Consider the following 7,272-nt stretch of genomic DNA (forward strand, 5'->3'; position numbering starts at 1 on the left):
CTTGTTACAGACCTATTTACAACAACAACGACGAAGACTCTGTAAGGGGCCAGAGCAGAAGCTGACATATTTGAATTTTGGGTTTTTTGTTTGTTTTAGGGGGTGGGGAGGGCTTGATTTGCGGCTGTTTTTGTTTGTTTTTTTGGATTTTTTTTTTGTCTTTTATAGATTGTCCCTGTGCCCCCAACCCCACCCCCAGGGATAGGATAGCACGCTGAGATATTAAAGTCCTGGCAGTGACCACAGGCCCAAGCAAACAAAAGGTCAAGTACAGAAGAGTAGCTGGTGGGAAGCTGACAGACATCATAGATCTAGACAGGCAGGGTCCTGGAGATCAGAGTGGTATTATCAAACACAGCTGAACTCTGACTTCAGGGCAAAAGGCCATTTGCTTCCTATACTTTTTCCATAGTCTACTAAATATATATAACCTGCTGTTTAAAGCATAAGTCAGAAGCAGGAGTAGGCCAGAGGCTTGACGACAGAAGGGACAGGGATGCTAGGATTAGTTTACAAGAGGTATCTACCATTCATTCCACCTTAACCGTGAGGCCACATTAACCCTCCAGATTTGCCCTGGTACTCTCAGAAAGGAAGCGTGCATCCAACCACCATAATGAGGTGCCCTTGTGAATGTAGGAAATGAGTTGTTGGTGTTAGCTGCCATCAAGTCGGCCCCCAGCTTATAGCGACCCCATGCACAACGAGATCAGACTACTGTGATTCGTAGCAATTCATTGGCTGATTTTTTTAAAGTAGATCATAGTCCCGAAGCTCTGCTGAAAACTATTCCGCAGCATAGCAATACACAAGCCTCCACCAAAAGACAGGTGGTGGCTGTGCTTGACATGCCCTGGCAGGGGATCGAACCTGGGTATCCTGCAGAAGGTGAGAATTCTACCACTAAACCACCACTGCCCCCAAAGGAAATGAGACGACACCAAAAATCCCAGGTTATAGGGAGAGCTGTCCCTATCCTTTCCACCATCTTTCAAAATATCCCTTTAAGAAACTTACATGCATATTGCTAAGTGAGATAAGCCAGTCTGGAAAGGCTACATACTGTATGTTTCTACCTCTCTGACATTCTGGAAAAGGCAGAGCTAGAGGCACAGTTAAATGATGAGTGCTGCCAGGATCTAAGTGGAGGGGAGATGAGCAAGTAGAACACAGGACATTTTTAGGGCACTGAAACTATTCTGCGGACTATTGCAATGGTGGATACATGACATTATGTACAAGACAAAAAGTGAACCCTACTGTAAACTATGAACTTTAGTTAATAATAATGTATCAATATTGATTCAATTATAACAAACCATAGGAATACAAGATGCTAAAAATAGGTGAAATAGTGTGCAGGGATGAAGCATATATGGGACCTCTGTACTTTCTGTACAATTTTCCTGCAAACCTCAAACTGCTCTAAAAGAACAAAGTCTCCTTTAAAAATATCCCTTTAAAAGGTGACTCTGCAGCACCCTGAATAAACGTGAACAACTGCCTCCGCCCTTACTCTAATCTGGCCATCCTCTTTCCCTCTCCTCCTTCTGGGCCCATCTTCATTCCCTGGTCCCACTGAGGGTAAACAAAGACCAAAATGTCTATCACTGGGGCTTCTGCCTCCCCTGGTTTCGTTTCCCCTTCACAAAACTAGAATTATCCAGCTAACCTACTCCTAGAGCCAGTAGATGCTGCTCTGTTCAGAATGAATCTCTGTAGCTGTCAAATGTTAATAGTGACAGACGTCACTTCTCAGCAGAAGTCCACTCGCTAAAAGTCAAGGATGTACGTTATTGCCAGAGACAAAGAGGAGCGTATTAACCTCTTAGGCTTCCGTATGTTCTTGGACACTTGCCACTTCCTGGGCTTTAGCTTAACTTGCTGTGTTCAAGGATTTTAGTAAAAGTACAGGATGTTAGCAAAGCAAAGCCAAACTAACAAGACAGCCCAGATGCTAAATTCATTTGTTCCAAGGCTTCCCCCAAAGATGTTAGGGAACTCACAAGAAAATAAGCCCCTGTTCCAAGTCGTGAAGTTTAATTCATGTCACTGGACTCCAGGACTCACCCAGAAGTCCCACATCCTGCTGAAGTCACTTAGTTTGGACCAGAGGAAAGCAGATGGTTTAGACTTTATGAGTTTACCTTCCCTCACAACCCATGCTGTGTTGGGTTTCTGCTTACGCTTCCACCTGAAAAACTTCAAGACAAAAAGCTATTGGTTCTCTCTCCTTCCTCCTCACCCATCCCAACAGAGAATTCTTTCTACCTGAGGAGTGCTTATGCACACACAAAAGCACACACATCACAAATATTCAGGCTCAAATTTGGCAGACGCTCAAATTTTTCTCTTTAAAACAACAGGCACTGTCAAAAGACTCCAAAAGGGTGGCCCCACAACCTCCAGGTAAACCATGCACTCACTAACATCTACATTTGCATCTCCATGAAGCCATGGCCTCCTTGGGTGGCGGGGGGGGGGGTTCCTCTCGGTATTTGGGGATCCCCAACACCTAGCCCAGTGTCGGCACTTGATGTTGTTGTTGTTGTCAGCTGCATTGAGTTGGCTCCAGCTCATGGCAACCTTATGCATAACAGATCAAAACATTACCTGGTCCTGTGCTGTCTTCATGATCCTGGCTGTTTGAGTTGATCGTTGTGAATGGTGTGTCAATCCATCTCACTGAAGTTTTCCCTCATTTTCACTGACCCTCCACTTTAGCAGGAAACTTTGGTGGTGTAGTGGTTAAGAGCGACGGCTACTAACCAAAAGTTCGGCAGTTCGAATCTACCAGGTGCTCCTTGGAAACTATGGGGCAGCTTTACTCTGTCCTTCCTATAGGGTTGTTATGAGCCAGACTCGACAGCAATGGTTTTGGTTTTTTGGTTTGGTTAGCAAACATGTTGTCCTTTTCTAGTGACTGGACTGTCCTGATGATGTGTCCAAAGTAAGCAAGTCAAAGTGTCACCTTCCTCACATCTAAGGAACATTCTGGTTGTACTTCTTCTAAGACTGATCGTTCTTTTGGAAATCCACAGTATATTCAATATTCTTCACTAACATGAAGTTCCTAGGAGGGAGTTTTAATCACAGTTTCCTTACATATGATAGGAGCTCGATAAACATTCATTAAATGAAATAATAAAATCATATTGTTAAGAATAAAATAACCTCAACCTCTTCCAACTACAGGTAAATAGATAATTTCCCCTGAATTTCAAATGCTTGAGTTAGAATATGCAAGCTTTTTAAAAATAAGTATTTTAAGTTGACCAGTCATCTATTTCTTACTAGATACATAGTTCTCAACTTTGGCTGCATAATTAAAAAAAAAAAAAGTATTATGCTTGGGATACTTTTATAGTGATCCCTGGGCCTATTCCCAAAGATTCTAATTTAATTAGTCTGGAGTCTATCCCAGACTAACCAGTATGTTTTTAAGGCTCCCTATGTGATTCTAAAGGGCAACTAGAATTGCAAAGCACAGTTCTTGGCAGTACCTAGCTTCTCCTTCCCAGGGGTGATAAACCTTGGCTGAGGCATAAAGAGGTTGCAAAGGTAAGGAAAACAAAAATACGTGGATTATGAGGAGAAAAGACATTGCAGGAAGTATTTCAAAAACATTTTCCCTCTTAAATAGAAATTGTTGAAAAAGTAAAATGGAATGAAATTGCCATGGTAGTAGGGTCACAGTGAAAGGTGCAGAGCTCAGAGCCTTGTTTACAGTCAGGCCCAGTGGTCGGCAACCCAGGCCTCTCATAAGACTCAGCTGAGGAGCTTTGGAAACTATTAATACTCTGTCCGTACCTTAGACCAATCAGGTCAGAATCTCTGGTGTTAGGTGACTCTAATATGGCCACAGCTAAGGACCGTTAGTCTATATGAGGCAATTTCTCTAAATGCCTTGAAATTTAGATCATGGATTGTTCCATTTCTAACACAAGAGGAAATTCAAATTTTTTAAACATAAACCTGAGCACCTTGAAGTCTTGTCTGTGAAATGCAATTAAACGGAATTGTTGGTAAGCTTCCCTGTGAGTTCTAATTGCAATGTGGCACATATGGACGCTGGGAGAAAATAAAGTTCCAGTGGCCGGTTGCTGATGTACAATGCAGTCATTTAGTTGGCAACCCAGTGTCTTGTAGAGTGGCACTGGCACATGTGGCTGGATGTGCCCTTTGCCTAAAATGACAGCTCTCCTGGACACACAGTCCCCAGATGAAGTGACTTTTGTGGAAAATGTCTCTGGTAGAAATTCATCAGCAACTAGAGGTTTGTGGAGAATGTTTCCATTAACAAGTAGTGGGCAAGGTTTCTGCAGGAGAACCTGAATGCTAGGATGCTGGGCCTGCGATAGAGACGCAGCCAAGGAGCTGGCACCAAAACAGCACACACTCACACCTGCAGAAGGCCATGTACAAAAGTTTAAGGGCCTTGGGGATTTAAATCACGGTTTGCGTTAAAATGAAATCCATTTCTTAAAGGTGCTTTGTAAACTTACATTTTGACATGTCCTTTCAATTTTATGATTAAACCACAATAAAAAGAAGCAACTTGATGTGACATAACAACACTAAATAAGAACATGGTTTTGATGGAGCCCTGGTGGTACAGTGGTTAAGAGCTATGGCTGCTAACCGAATAGGTCAGCAGTTCAAATCCACCAGCCACTCCTTGGAAACCCTATGAGGCATTTCTTCTGTCCCATAGGGTCACTACGAGTCAAAATCGATGCAGCAGGTTTGGTTTTTAGTTTTAGCCTCATGACTTGGGTAACATATTTCATCTTTCTGGACCTCAATTTCCTCATATGTAAAACTGGCCTACTTTGTCTTGAGTTGTGCTTCTCCATTTGGGCTGAGCAGCAGAATGTCCAGCAAGATGTTAAAAATACTAATGCCCAGGTCTCCCCCAGCTAGTCCAACTGAATTGGTCTGGAAGGCCCCCCTACCCCCCCCAAAAAATCAAACCAGTTTCCATTGATTCGGACTCATGGCGGCTCCATGTGCGTCAGAGCAGAGCTGTCCTCCACAGGGTTTTCAGTGGCTGTGATATTTCAGAAGTAGATTGCCAAGGCTTTCTTACAAGGCACCTCTGGATACATTCAAACTGGCAACCTTTTGTTTAGTAGCCAAGAGCTTAACTGTTTGCACCACCCAGAGACTTCTTTTGGAAGGGGCCCAGGCATCAGTATGTCCTAAAATATTCCCAAGGAATTCCAGTGCAGGGCCAAGGCTGAGAACCACTGGACTGGATGAGCCTGGCGCTCCCTCTTGGCTGTAGCCCTCCCTTAAGCCTAGAAGCCTAGCTTTGGGGAGCTGTCTGAGCTAGTAAAAGCACTGGAGTCATCAATGATAGGTACATCCAAAGAGCACACTCAAAGCCCAGCAACTTTGTCTCATAAAAGGGCTATCATTTCTTTGTTTAAAAGTGAATGTAATGAGCAAACATTCTATATTCTTCTGACCTTTTTCTATTGGCCTGTGAAAATGTCCAATAGACCTTCTGATAGTCCAACCTCAGTGCACCTAAAGAATTACCAGATTGGGTAAGTGGTATTTTCAGTGTGTAGCACAAAATTTTCTTGCTTCCACTTCAGTCTTTCCTAATATGTGTACTGGTTTGCTAGAGCTTCCATAGCAAGGTACCACAAACTAGGTGGGTTATAAGAACAGAAATATATTGTTTCACCGTTCTGGAGACTGGGAGTCCAAGGACAGGGTATTGGCTGCGTGATTCCTTTTGAGGCCTTAAAGGAGCCTCTGTCTCATGTTTCTTTCCCAGCTTCTGGTAGATCCAAGTGTTCCTTGGCTGGCAGCTATAGCATCACCTGATATCCTCCCTCTGTCTATCTCTCTGTGTCTCTTCTTCTCTTTTATAAGACCCTACTCAGATGGAATTATGACTCACCCTACTCTGGTATGACCTCATGTTAACTGGTAACATCTTCAAAGACCCTGTATCCAAACATGGGCAGGTTCACAGGTACTGGGGGTTAGAACTTCAACACATCTTTTAGAAGGACACGATTCAATCCACAACAGGCTGGTTCCTATTTGTTGCCAGGTCAACCAACCCAAGTCTCTTTTCCATGTGCTGGCTGAACTATCAGCCTAAAACAGCAAGATGAAATCCCAGACCTGGAACTTCCCCACCAATGTTCCATCAGGAGAACTGAGTTCATCTTGGCATCATGGGGACACTGTAATCTCACAGCTAGAGAGCCATCCTGGAAGCACACAGATGGATGGCTCCAGCATTTCAACACAGCCCAGTCCCTTATTCTTGCTGTAGAGAGCAAACCACAGAAAGGAAAAAAAAAAAAAAAAAAAAAGACCTGGAGAAACACTAATTCTAGGCCAGCTTCCAAAAACAAGCAGTTAAATAAAAATTCCCAACAAAACCAAACTTCTAGATGCTACAAGACTAAAACCAGGATAAAAGTTGTTAGGTCTAGTCACTTTGGACAGGAAATCTTCAGCTTTTTTGACTAAATTGTCCAGATAATTGTTTCAACCTGTGATTCCATTTGGCTATTGAGACCCAGCTTCTCTGCATTAAAACATAGAAACTGTTGCTTTTCCTACCCAAAAGTTGAAATTGTAACATAAAACCACATCTGACAAAAAACTTTGATCTTTGACTCAAAGATAAGATTGGTTTTGGTGTGGTAAATTTAACAGCCTAGAGAATTATTTTTAAGTTGCTTCAGCTTTGTAAAACCGTGGTCTCCACCATGATTTTCTTAGTGTGCAAAGTTGTTACAGAAGGTCATACTGGTCTTTACATGGGATTCGCCTTACTCATATACTCCACATTTTTAAGACAAAAATCATAAGTAATATGGGTCTTTCTTGGGTTTTGTCATTATTTAGACCAACTGTTTATTTGGTGTAGATCCCAGAAGTATCAATAAGATCAGATGGAGGCAGAGTGGCTGGGGAAAGGTCAGGGACAGGTTTAAACATGTCCTTATTAAGTAGGTCAGCCAGGCTACTATGCCAGCTGTCACCAACTACATCTTTATCCTGGCCTCACCTCTCTCTACCCCTAGCAGAAATGTCCAAAAGAATCCTACCCAACAGAACAGTGAGCAAGTAACCAGTTACCTTCAGGATAGGCCCACCCTAGTAACACAGGATGTAGAATGACCACTAAAAATAATAAAGCCAAGAATGCGTAGTAGGTCACGTTTTAAGAACACAGTCCGTTGCTTTACAAACTGGATTAGAATGCCTGCAGACACTGTGCTATTGACACTGTAAGAC

Source organism: Elephas maximus, chromosome 3 (assembly GCF_024166365.1).
Source record: "Elephas maximus indicus isolate mEleMax1 chromosome 3, mEleMax1 primary haplotype, whole genome shotgun sequence".
NCBI classification, from domain to species: Eukaryota; Metazoa; Chordata; class Mammalia; order Proboscidea; family Elephantidae; genus Elephas; species Elephas maximus.